The sequence below is a fragment of the Narcine bancroftii genome, chromosome 8 (assembly GCF_036971445.1).
Source record: "Narcine bancroftii isolate sNarBan1 chromosome 8, sNarBan1.hap1, whole genome shotgun sequence".
Classification (NCBI taxonomy): domain Eukaryota; kingdom Metazoa; phylum Chordata; class Chondrichthyes; order Torpediniformes; family Narcinidae; genus Narcine; species Narcine bancroftii.
Genome location: NC_091476.1, coordinates 96100630 through 96113667, shown reverse-complemented (window position 1 = coordinate 96113667; position 13038 = coordinate 96100630). Strand labels below are relative to the sequence as shown.

The following is a 13038-nucleotide window of genomic DNA, read 5'->3' as shown; positions in this document are numbered from 1 at the left end:
CTGCCTGTACTAGTCCTCAAAGTGATATTTACACTAAATGAAATGGAAGTTCAGATTGTTTCAAATCTAACAGGAGGAGAGAAGAATAAATTGCATGGCACTTCTGAAAATCTGACATGGGCATGATAATTGGAATGGCTGTGTTTCAAGGCTCAGTAATTCACAAAATAGTCACATGCTATCTGTTATTTCCTCATTTCAAGGAGTTCAAATAACAATCCTCACAGATTTACCCTTGGAAATTGAGACTTGCAGCTCTAAATCTATCATCTGACATATTGGTTTGAATCTCAGTGGGTTTCCACAAGGGTGCCATGGCATAATAACTGGAATTTGATTTTACTGGAGTTACATGTGAGTGGCCTCCATTCCATTTTATAATACTATACAGATAATAATGAGATACAGGGAAAGCAATTATATGTTTCAAAGCTTCTGAAGGAGCCATAAAACACTGAAGTGACACTTAAGCACACAAGGAGGTGATTTGAAACAAGTGATTTTTCTCTGGATCACCTCCTTCTATCTTCCTATTATTTGAAAATACAATGCAGAAGAGCTTCCATTCTCTGGCAATTCATTTTAAACAGTTTATTCTTGAAGGATTTTGTACTGTAACATTTAGAATGAAATTCACACAACTTGTATAGCGACGTGGTTAGATTAGAAACATGCTTCCCTTAAGATGAACGTACTGATGATAAGTGCAGGTTTTATTGGATTGATTAAACTTTGCTGAATGCCAGTGAACTGGTTAATGGAAAAAAATTACCCAAGTACTGATTTTAGAAAGATATTGCAGCCTTACATCATGTCATGCAAGCCTTTTAATATAGAAAAATAGGTAATGATCTATTTGGGTCTGATCACATTATCACATAATTGGTCACATCAACCCATAATAATTATTTTAATGTTACACTTATAAATCAATTAAAAAAGTCTTCTCGTGGCAGGTTTGCCTCGCAGAAAATGTTGTGCCTGAGGCAGACAAAACGATCAGATTTCAACCTGGTTTAATGTTTCTTTGTTTCAAATCACATGCTGCAAATGTTAATTTTCCCTCGCATGGTAAATTTCATTGCATGATCCAATCTTTTGTTTGCTGTGTCCTGGAATTCAAAATCAATATTCACAGAAAGAATTAATAACCATTTCTGGGTTGCTTTAGGTTAGACTGGTGATTTCTTGGTATGAATCACCCTGGTAACCCATACAAGTTCTGTGATGGAGGTGTGCACGATGACATAATTCACCATACAGCACCACTTTTGGTGTACTGGATGAGGACTGCAAATGATGCTGTCCATGGGTCTTTCATTGGTTTCATCACTGGTCTCTCTGAGGACAAGGTGGTCTTAAATCTACAGCTCTGAACTGGGATCCCTGTGAATTTAATTACCAGTAAATGTTTGCCTGCATTCTTGGAGTTGATTGCCCCATAATTAAAATTTACCTCAAACACTCCCATCCATCTGCTGCTGGTTTTGACATTCTCACCAAAATTCAGTGACATCATTTGCACAGAGGACCTTTACATGCCTCATACGGAAAATTGTAATCCCTTGACCAGTAATACCTCTAAATCTACAAAAATAATCTCCAAGCCTTTGATCCCATTTCTGTCATAACTCCCCCCAGGCCATTTTTCCATAGAGCAGCTGGAGATGAAACATCTGCTCTGTTACCTTGTGACTTACCACCAACTGAGAACCCAATTAATGTAATTGAATAGGCCTTCTTTCAAATTTAGTGCTCTCCACACAAATGTTGTTGGGAAAACCAAGCGCAGATTGACTGACCTCTTTATAGAGCACCTGTGTTCTGACTGCACTGGCTACCCTGAACTTCCAGTTGCTTCCACTTAAATTCTGCACCCCACTCCCACTCTGAGTTATCCTGCACTGGTACAAGAAGGCTCAATGCAAGCTTGAACATAAGAACATTGGAACATGAATCAGCCACTAAGTACTTCAAAACTATTCTCAATTCAATATGATTAATATGACTGAAGTACTTGAGAAACTGCATTTTATTTTCTGTTTAAGCAGGTTGCAAAATCCTAGACCCAAATTACATTTTTGCGCCTTTCTCTGTTTGGATCATAACTGGATCACCCATTGATGATAATTATGGCTTCTACACAGCCGCTGAGAAACATAAAATTTGGGCAAATTTCCCACTCTGCTGGCAGTGTAAAAGTGTCATGACGGAATTTATTTGCTAAGTTCCATCCTGTCATTTTTCCTTCAGGACACCTTGAAATTTTTATGGACTGAATTGACTGCAGGCACTCTGTAATTATCAAGAGACATTTCCTCTTCTTTCCCCGATAATTTTTTGGACACAGGATAGTGACGTCAATTACGCCATCGACATAGAGATGCTGTGGGTTGGAAGCACATTGCACATCCGCACCGATGTCCACCCATGTTCACTCTCCAACAATCTCCACAACAGAGGAAGTCAGTGTAAACATGCTCCCTGTGTAAACGACCACTCCAAAATTATGGAATTTTGCCATTATTTATGTGTAAAAGTTCTCCATCAGCACAGCATCAATTATTTGGTTGACCTGTATTTTGCTACATTTTTCACTCCTATATGAACATTATCAGCCTCAATAACCATCGCCATTGAGCCATAAACTATGACCTGGACAACCCAAGTCTCACTGCATCACAAATTGTCCTTCCCATCCCTCTTTCATTCCTGACCCCTTTTCCGTCCCATCTTTCTCTACAAGATAAAATTAAATTGTTTTTCTATCTTACCCAGTACAGATAAAGGCTCTTGAACATGAAACTGTTTCTCTCTTCACAGATGCTGAATATTTCTAGTATTCTCTTGTTTCAGAGTTCCAGCCCTCACTGTTCCAACACAGTCTCTTGCTCTTATCTCTCTCTCAATTGATTTACAAATTCATCAGCTAACTCAAACGCATTATGCTCCCTCAACAACTTTAGTCCCCATACTACATCATCAATCATCTTATGACCTTCAAACCATTTTCAAAAATTTTTCTTACTGCAATGTGTATGGCAATTGACCCCAGTATCTGCAGACTTCCTTGCGTTACTTGAGAAACATGAAAATGCTGGAGGAACTCAGCAGGTCATGCAGTGTCCAGAGGAGGTAAAGATCTAGAACCAATATTTTGAGGCTGGAGCTTTTTTGTGTTTTATTTTCTTGTTTAACTTGCTTTCTTACTTTTCCCATTTTGCTGAAGGGTCATTGATTTGAAACATTGATCTTTTTTCCCCCTCCCCACAGATGAGGCTTCTGTTTTTATTTCTGATTTACAGCATTTACATTTTTCTGATTCTCAATACCCCCGACCTCTTATCCTTCTTCTTCCCACTCCCTGATCCCACAGGAATGTGCCAATTCTACTCCCTATCACAAACCTACCCCACCACAGTAACTGCTGGATGACTGTCTTCACATGCTGCCTGAAGGCCTGGTGGGCTCCATTGCTGATCTTTCAAAGCTTGCATTGAAAAAGAAAAGCGAGCAATATATTTTCAAAAGCAAAAAGGGCAACAGTTTCTATGTTGCTACTGCACTGCTCCAAAGGTCATTCATGAAGTCAGCATTTTGACGCAACCAAATGAGTCTTGTGAAATTGCTTGGTTTATACACTTTAACATTGTAATTCCTCAGTTTTATTTCAATGAAGTTTAATTTGTTTTCTATTTTATTCACAAGCTGTACTTAACATTCTCTGGCTAATGGTGAAAACATGTTAAAGTGCTCATAGACAGGAGTACAAGAACCCTGACTGTGACCGGTTTTATATGCTACCACTCCCACTCCATATGCTGCGTTCAAATCAATGTTCAGATTTATGGACAGAGTACATACAACCCTGAAATTATTTCTTTTCCTGCTGTTATTGTAACTGATTTCCTTCAGTATCCAAGGAGAGTGATGAGTACAGTCTTCAAATGATCCATGGTTACAAGAAGGAGGGGATAATGGGCAGGGTGAGACTATTAAGATACAATATAATGCAATCTTTCTTCATATGCAGTGGTCCCTTTGACATTACGTGCTATATAGTCAGAATAATACAAACTATTTTAGAACTTTTTGAAAAAAAAACAATGCTCATTAAAGGAACTATTCCACTATTGAGAAGGAAATGTTGTATATAATACTTGCTCTGCAGAATTCTGATGTGTATCTGGGTACCACTTATGAACCAGTTGTGATATTTACTGACCACAATCCTCTGGTGTTTTTGAATGAAATGAAGGATAAAAACAGAGGATTGTTAAACTGGAGTTTAATATTACAAGAATATGATCTGCAAATTAATCATGTCAAAGGGACAAATAATGTAATAGCAGATTGTTTAACCCGAGAGTTAAAATTCCTTTGTAGGGGGAGAGTGTTATGAGGGATGTTAGCATAGTTATGGGTAAAATATGGCTTTAAAAGAGATAGATTGTGGTGGTTTTGTTTAGGTTATACTTCACAAACAGACTAACACTTCACAAAAGACATCTCATTTAAAATGCAAGAACTTTTGCTGAAGCTAGATGTTAAGACTCCTGTTGACTTTGCAGAAGCAATGAAGAATGGTGATCTATTGTGTATGGGCCTTAAAGTCCAGGCTCAGAGATACTGATAAGATCTTTCAAAGATTGGATTTGGAATCCTGGAAAAAAGTTATATGGTTTGTACAAGCAGAGAGAGGAAAAACAGACTGGTGATTTCTCTTTTGAAGAGAAAGAGAGAAGTCAGTTTTACAGTAGCAGTTGTGGCTGCAAAATGGCAAGCTGGCAGGTTTGTTGAAAGACCCCATTTTGAAGATGGGTTGTGAGTTCTGAGTCAGCCTGTTCAAAATCTTTGTGGTCCTTACAAGAGGAAATGGCTGGCTAGAGTGTTTCTCTTGAAATAAGGGAAACAAAAGGAACTCTCGTGACCTGGAAGAAGAGATTATTATTTGGAAAACCCATGATGTTTCTTCGGCAAGCCACTGAAGTGACTGATTGGAGGAAATAAGTTTGTGCATGACCAACAAGCCACAAATTTCTCTCTGAATCCAACAAGAACCTTCCTGAGCAGTAACCATTTAACTTTAAGCACCAGAGCCTGGTGAAGATGCATACATATTAAATTCTGTGCACTGTATGAGAATTGCCCAATACCAGTGAACTTGGAGAAGTGGAAAGTGAATGACTGGATAGTGAAACAGAGAACTTTCCTGAACCTATACACATTACACACACTTACGTTTAGAATTAGAAAGAGATTAAGTTAGGTTAAGTGTAATAAATTAAAGATTGATCCTATTATTATGTTTAAAGAAAATTAAAATCAACTTTTGTTTAAGTAACCATTACCATATAACCATATAAACCATATAACCATTTACGGAGCGGAAACAGGTCATGTTGGCCCCTCAAGTCCGCACCGGTTCACTGATTTTGTGCGCCCTCTTCAGGCATTGGTCCCGGTAGATCTTCATTCAATAATGATGAGCGAATTCAATGCAAGTGGAATCTTATTGAAATTGAAAGCAAGATTGTTGTTCGTGCCTCAAAAAAACTTAATGAGGATAGGGAGCTAGATGCGGTCTACATGGATATTAGCAAGACGTTTGACAAGGTCCCTCACGGGAGACTCATCCAGAAAGTCATGAGGCATCAGGATTAGTGGAACCTTGGCTGTGTGGTTAAAAAATTGGCTTGCAGGAAAAAAAAGCAGAGAGTAGTAGTGGAAGTAAAGTATTCTGCCTGGAGGTGGGTGACTAGTGGAGTGCCGCAAGTATCTGTTCAGGGGCCCCCTGCTCTTTGTGATTTTTATCAACGACCTGGATGATGAGAGGTCCTTGGTGAATTTCTATTGCTGCTGGATTTGGAAGTCCTCTGGGCTCATAACATATCCGTGTAAGAATACACCATCCCACTGCAGTAATTGTAGGGTGGATGTATATGTATAGAGCGTGTGTGAACAGTTTCCTGAGATGGTGGAAGGCATCAGTAAGTAAAATCTCTTTTGTTATTTGAATCTTGCACCTCTACGTTATTTAAGAAGTCTCCCAGGTTACACAGAGACATAACATCGTGTCTGCACTGAAAATGAATCCACAATTTGAGGTACAAATTGGCAAGGCCAGCTGAGCAAAGCCAAGGACTTAAAAAAAGCCACTACGGCTGAGAATGTTTCCGCAGTGTGACATTTACATTGACACATTCCTTTCTGTGGAAATTTACAGTTGAAAAAGTAGGCACAAATTTGTGACAAGAACTAACAGCTTGTTTTGGAATCTATAAGTACATGTATAACCATTTTTTAATAAGATGTCAGAATGCAATGGAAATTGGGCAGAACTGTTATTTTACTTGCCTCAGATTTCTCTCCTGCTGATGATCTCTTCACTGCGAATCTATGGTCAGGTGCCTAAAAGAGCTCTCATCATGTGAAAGAGCAATGAAAACAAATTTTAACAGAGGGTGTAGGTTGCGTGGGTGGCCACCATATTTGTGCCTGAAAGTGATTGCCTTCAACTGTGACTACAAAGGCAGGGACCCCAGAACTTAAATAGATGCCAGAAGAAGGCAATTTACCATTTGCTTTCTATAACCTTGAAGGAAGCAACACAATTGTGGAATTTAATTCTGCTGCCAGCCAAAAAGCTGAAAACTTATTATTTCCAAAAGGTAGAGAGAGAGAGAGAGAGAGAGAGAGAGAGAGAGAGAGAGAGAGAGAGAGAGAGTGGTGTGTGTGTGTGTGTGTGTGTGTGTGTGTGTGTGTGTGTGTGTGTGTGTGTGTGTGTGTGTGTGTGTGTGTGTGTGTGTGAGAGAGAGAGAGAGAGAGCGAGAGAGAGGTGTGTGCATGTATATGTGTGAGAGAGAGAGGTGTATGTGTGAGAGAGAAAGCGAGAGATGTGTGAGAGTGAGACATATGTATGAGTGTGCATGAGTGAAAAATGTGTGTGGGAGCGATGTGTATGTGAGAGAGGTGTGTGTCTGTATGTGTGAGAGAAAAGTTGTGTGTGAGAGAGAGAGAGATGTGTACCTGTGTGTGTGCATGAAAGAGATACGTGTGTGTGTGTCCATATGTGAGAGAGATTTAGGCACTTATGTGAGAGAGAGAGATGTGGGTTCGTGTGTGCTTCTGCAAGTATCTAGGTCAATATGCCTATTTAACCATGCCTATTTAGTAATATATTTTATTTTTGATAATAATCACATGAACATTGTTTTATTTTGCTTCTCTCTTTCACAGTACAGGTAGTGGAAAGTTAGTCAAGCAATATTTTAAATTAATTCTGTGTGAGTTGGCTAAAAGAGTAAGAGTTATATTTAAAAAGAATGAGTAGATTAAAAGTCCAACATTTTTTTTCCCCTCGAGAGAGCGAGATTGTGATCAAGACAGATTAAATGTAAAATCATAAAGAATGAACTATTGCTGCAATCTGCTGGATGCCCACAATGAGCAGTGTGATCACTGCACCGATGTCTGACATGTCTTGCTTATTGAGCTCTGCTGTATATTCAGTTTCAGTTCTCTTGTTAACAATGTTGTTCATTTACAGAATGCTGGAACTGATTGATTGCAATTAAAGGTGAATATATAAAGCAAGCAAAACACATTGGGAAAAGAGTAAGTTTTTTTGTAAAATGGTAGATTTAAAAATTAAGAAAATCTTGTTCACTTTCAAAGTGATGGAGTAATTTAAACCGTTATCTATTCTTTCAGATTGATATGAATGTCCAAGCCACAGCTATTCTACCATATTTGAAAGGCTCACTAAACCCTTTGTTTCGTCGGAAAAAGATGTTCCATCCTCTGACAGAGTCCTGATGAAGTCTGTGGCCTGATAAAACATTAGATCATGGTGTAAATGTTTGTGTGTGTTTTGGGGAGCAAAGTAGATTTTGTTGGCACAACTTTGTTGGGAGAGTGTGTGAGTTAGGTGTTGAGTGAAGAGATCACATTGACATTGATGGGCTCCGTTGGAGGGTAGGAGAATGGCTGACGGAGTACAAAAGTATGGTATCAGGGCAACAGACATCATGCTTCCATCACACAACAAATGTATGGATGGAATGATATGTGATGAATGCAAAGAAAGTCATGCACTGGTTTTGTGTATGTTGTACATTTTTTTAATACATATATAAATGGTTTATAAAGTATGTTAAATGAAATCAGTGGAGTGGAGAGGCGGGGACAGATTCAGGATTTAGATACATCTCTTACTTAGCCATTGTTTTCTGAAAAGACCATGCCATTCTGTGACTGGCTGATAACATGTGCCCCAAGAACAGTGTGATCCTTTCCTCTGCAAGACTTCAAAAGGAGCCATGCATGGGGAATGGAATCATTCCAAATACCCCCAATGTGTAAATCACCTTAACAGGGAAAATCCAGTCACATTTTCTAAGTGTTGTGAAATGATCCAGAGAAATGGGCTTCACTCTTCAATTTTCAGTTGTTCAATGGGGAAAAAAACTTGTTAAGCAATTAACAAGTCAGTTACTCATGACTCCATTTGAAGACTGCAGGAGTGTTCAGTTCTCTTGTTCCCATAGAGACAGATGGCATGGAAGCAGGCTCCTCACCCCATTATATCCATGCAGACTATCAACAATCAATTATATTCATCCTATTTTGTTTCTTTTTCCCCATGTTAGGATAATGTGAACTGATTTTGTAACCACATTTAACAATATACCCTTCTCACTGTAATAACTGAGGTGCACCACTGTGGGGGTTATGTGAACAGTTTCATGAGACGGTGGAAGGCATCAGTGAGTAAACTTCCTTTCGTTATTTGCATCTTGCATCTCTCAGTTATTTAAGAAGCCTCCCAAGTAACCCAGAGACATAACATGGTGGCAGCGGTTTAAGAGATCAAGAATAAAGCCATACAATTGATTGTAAGTCACTGAAATACAAAGGGGAAGAAGAGAAAAAAACATTACTGAAAATAATGGCTGGAGCCACAGCAGTTCACCCAGTGATGGACAGGGGGTAGGGGGGGTGGTGGGTGGAGGCTGAAGACATTGTTGAATCATTTAAAAAGTTTCAGCAGAAGGGCAATTTAGCATTCAAAAACCATTTTTAAAGTGCAAAAACAGAGGAGAAGGTCACTTAAATACTTCTCTGGACTGGGGAGTGAGGCCTTGACTTATTTAATTGCTGGGAACTTACAGAAGTGGAGAAAAGTATCCAGAGCAGATATTTGCAAAGTTTGCTTCTCACCTTGAACCCAGGTCTAATCATAGAATTAAACTCTATGAATTTCAAGGATTAATACAAGAGACTGAGGAAACTGTTGATAACTTCCTCACTCAACTAAAAATTGTTGCTGAAAAATGCAGATTTAAGAATATAGACGAAAGATTAATTTATAAACTAATATGGGGGATACCCCATCCTGAAGTGCAAAAGTCCCTTATAAGGAAGGATAGCTTGAATCTGACTGAAGCCATAGACACAGCCAGAGCCTTTGAAGCCACGAGGATGCAAATGAAATCCTTATCTATGCAGACCCATCCACAGCAAAGAGAAGGAAGGCTTGATGCTATAAAGAACACAATCAGAAAAGTGAAAACCCCCAAGTCCTGCAGAAAGTGCAGCAGACAACACCCCTTCAATGACCAAAACAAATTCCCCACATGCAGTTCTGAATGTAGACCCTGCGGTAAAGCAAATCACTGGGCAAAGATATGCGTCTGGTATGAAGAAAACAGTCATACCAGTGAAGACAAAAGATAAGAAGAAGATCTACCACATAAAAGGGAACAACAATGAGGACTCCAACATCAAGATACTGGACATAGAATCCATACAGCTTCACGAGATGTTGGGTGAGATGAAAGAAGAAAGCGAGCTGCACACAAAGATCCAAATATATAGTATAATCCAGAACAAGTCTATGATATTTAACCTAAGGTGAAGCTGGATAATGGATCACAAAGGAAAGTCCTTCCACTCAGACTCTACCACCAGATGTTCCCAGAGAACATAATTAAAGGGTATCCAAAAGACTGTGCATTGGAAACAGCAAATGTCACCTTAAAAGCCTATGGTGGACCCATGATCAAGCAGATAAGGAGAGTTAAGATCAATGGCTGCCATAAGGGAAAGAACATCCTCTGTACGTTTTACGTGGTTATGGGAGGATTTGAAATACTGTGCAAAGCATCATGGCCTTACTTTCTAACCCATTATGCTCATAACCTCTAACTTGTGCAAGGAAGTACACCAACACCTCAACGATGTGAAAAGGCTGAGGAAATTTGCCATGCCCACTTGCCCCTCAACAACTTCCACAGATGCACCGTCAAAAGCATACTTACTGGATGCAACACCGAGTGGAATGGGAGCTGCTCGGCTCAAGATCAGAGTCCACAGAAGGCAGCGAATGCTGCTCAGAACATAACACAAATGACCATCTGTCCATCCCCCACCCCTTGCGCCTCTAGGTCTCCATCTGCATATCCCGCTCTCAGGGAAAGGAAGCCAACATACTGAAAGACCCACTGCATCCCTGACACAACATCTCCTCCAAACAGGGCAATGCTTATGAATGTGAAAGCACACACCAACAGGCTTAAAGATGATTTCTTCTTTGCAGCCATCTTAATTAATCCATAACCATACTCTCATGCTGCTCTTGTTGTTGCCAACAGATCTTCATTTTCATCATAATCTCATAATTTGTAAAATGGGCACTTTATGCAGCTGTATGTAACAAAGATAAACATGAATTATTTGCTTTAAGAACCTTTCTCACTGTACTCTGGTATTTTATGACAAATAAAGGTAAACTTATTTTTCCTTTCCTCATATTCTGCTGCTGTCAGCAGCCACTGGACACCTTTGAAAGGGCTAATATATCTATGCTATAAAATAAGGCTCACTGTGAAAAAAATGTCAAAACTAATTTCTAAAGGAAGCAGTTGAGGAACGGAATTGAACAAATAGAGTTTTTAATGTCCTATGATTTATTTTCAGGTAGTAATGTAGCTCAGTAGAGGGGACTGACAACTAAATTTTAAGTAATTCTAAGCTAACTTTTGAGGTTGATGTATCTTTTCCAGACCAACAGACAAACTACTGGTGTGCAGAATAGAAGCAGGCCTCTCTAAGTTCAGTCTTCCCACATTTTAATCAACACTCCTCAGATGCTCTCACCTGCACACGAGGGGCAATTTGCAATGACCGATTAACCTGCCAACTTGGATGTCTTTGATTCAGGAGAAGAAATCGGAGCATCCGCAGGGAGATGGGAAAACTTCACACAGGCAGCATTAGAGGTCAGGACTAAACCGAGGTCACTGGAACTGCGAAGAAGCAGCTCCACTCGCTGCTTCACTCTGCCATCCATACCTTGCTTGCTGGGCCTTTACAAGTTGGCCAGCCACAGTGTCAAACAGAAAGCATATTTAAATGATTCTCTTACAGCCAACTTGGACAGTTTCAGGCAAAGCAATTCTGTCACTGATTAATGGAGTTGATATGCAAAAGATGATTATGCTACAGTTTTGCTCTCTGTATCACTCAATGGGTAAATATATGATGCAGTGCCTCAATTTATGTTCCATGCTAATTGGATCAGATAATCTTAGCAGGAGCACTGGTGGCAGAGAATGACAAGTAGGGGCAATGCTCTCAGCAACATGACAGAGAGAAAAAAAAAAGCCTTGCTTGTAATTCCTGAGCACTGTTCGTGAATGCTTCCTCCATGACAAGTGGACTTCAGCTGTGAAAATATTGCACTTGTACCAAATTTATTTATTTACTCGAGAAATATAGATGTTGCTGGTAAGGTTAAGCTTAATTAGTCAATTCTAATTACCCCCAAAACAATGGCATGCCAGGCTATTTCTGAGGACAGTTAAGCCCCAAGCACATTGTTGAATATGGCGTCACACCTAGAACAAGGAAGGATGACTGATTTCATGGCCTGAAGGAAAAGTGAACCATGTGGGGTTTGAAGAGAAATTAGTTATTTATTGATACCAACTTTTAGATAATTATTTGACTTTAAATATTTTCCTTGTCACAGTAAAAGCACCATTCACATGGTGACTCATTGTCTTTGAGGTGGCAAGCTGATTCAGTGAATTGGTGCTTCAAAATACTATCAAGATGTTTGCTCTTACTTTGAATCCAGCAACGGAACACTACTCGGTTCTTATCCTTGCATGAGTGGAAAATCCAAGTCACTCAGGAATCAGAGACAAATGGTGAGAACAAGCAATCCAAACTGACATTTGATATTTTTTTCAAATAACCCTTTGTTTAAAAAGGGTTCAAGGAGCAAGCCTAGCAATTATTGGCCTGTAAGTTTGACATCTGTGGTAGCTAAATTGATGGAAAGCATTCTTAGAGATAAGATCAGTATATGGAGGGACAGGGTCTGAGCAGGGACACTCAACACGGATTTGTGCGTGGAAGGTCATGTTTGACCAATCTTGTTGATTTTTTGAAGAGGTGACTAGGAATGTTGATGAGGGTAGAGCAGTGGATGTTGTCTATGTGGACTTCAGTAAGGCCTTCGATAAGGTTCCGCATGGGAGGTTAGTAAGGAAGGCTAAGTCCTTGGGTATTAATTTGGAGATAGTCAAATGGATTCAACAGTGGCTGGAAGGAAGGTGCCAGAGAGTAGTAATAGATAATTATTTGTCAGGATGGAGGCCGGTGACAAGCGGTGTACCTCAGGGTTTGGTATTGGGACCATTGCTGTTTATCATATATATTAATGATATGGAGGTTGGGGAGGTAAATTGGATTAGTAAATATTCAGATGATACTAAAATAGGGGGAATTGTGGATAATGAAGAGGGTTTTCAAAGATTGCAGAGGGATTTAAACTGCTTAGAGGAGTGAGCAGAAAGATGGCTGATGGAGTTTAATGCTGATAAGTGTGAGGTGCCTCATTTTGGAAAGAATAATCAAAGCAAGACATATGTGGTAAATTGGAGGGCATTGAAGAATGCAGTGGAGCAGAAAGATCTAGGAATAATGGTGCATTGTTCCCTGAGGGTAGGAGTTCATGTGGATAGGGTG

The 13038-nt window shown here is 39.5% G+C and overlaps 1 long non-coding RNA gene across 1 annotated transcript; it reads left to right on the top strand.

Moving 5' to 3' along the window:
- The first annotated feature begins 2884 nt into the window (after positions 1–2884).
- On the top strand, positions 2885–8923 carry LOC138741815 (uncharacterized). Its single transcript, XR_011343789.1, has 3 exons — positions 2885–3135; positions 7550–7617; positions 7714–8923. It is a non-coding gene; the product is annotated as an uncharacterized lncRNA (long non-coding RNA).
- Positions 8924–13038: the final 4115 nt, after the last annotated feature.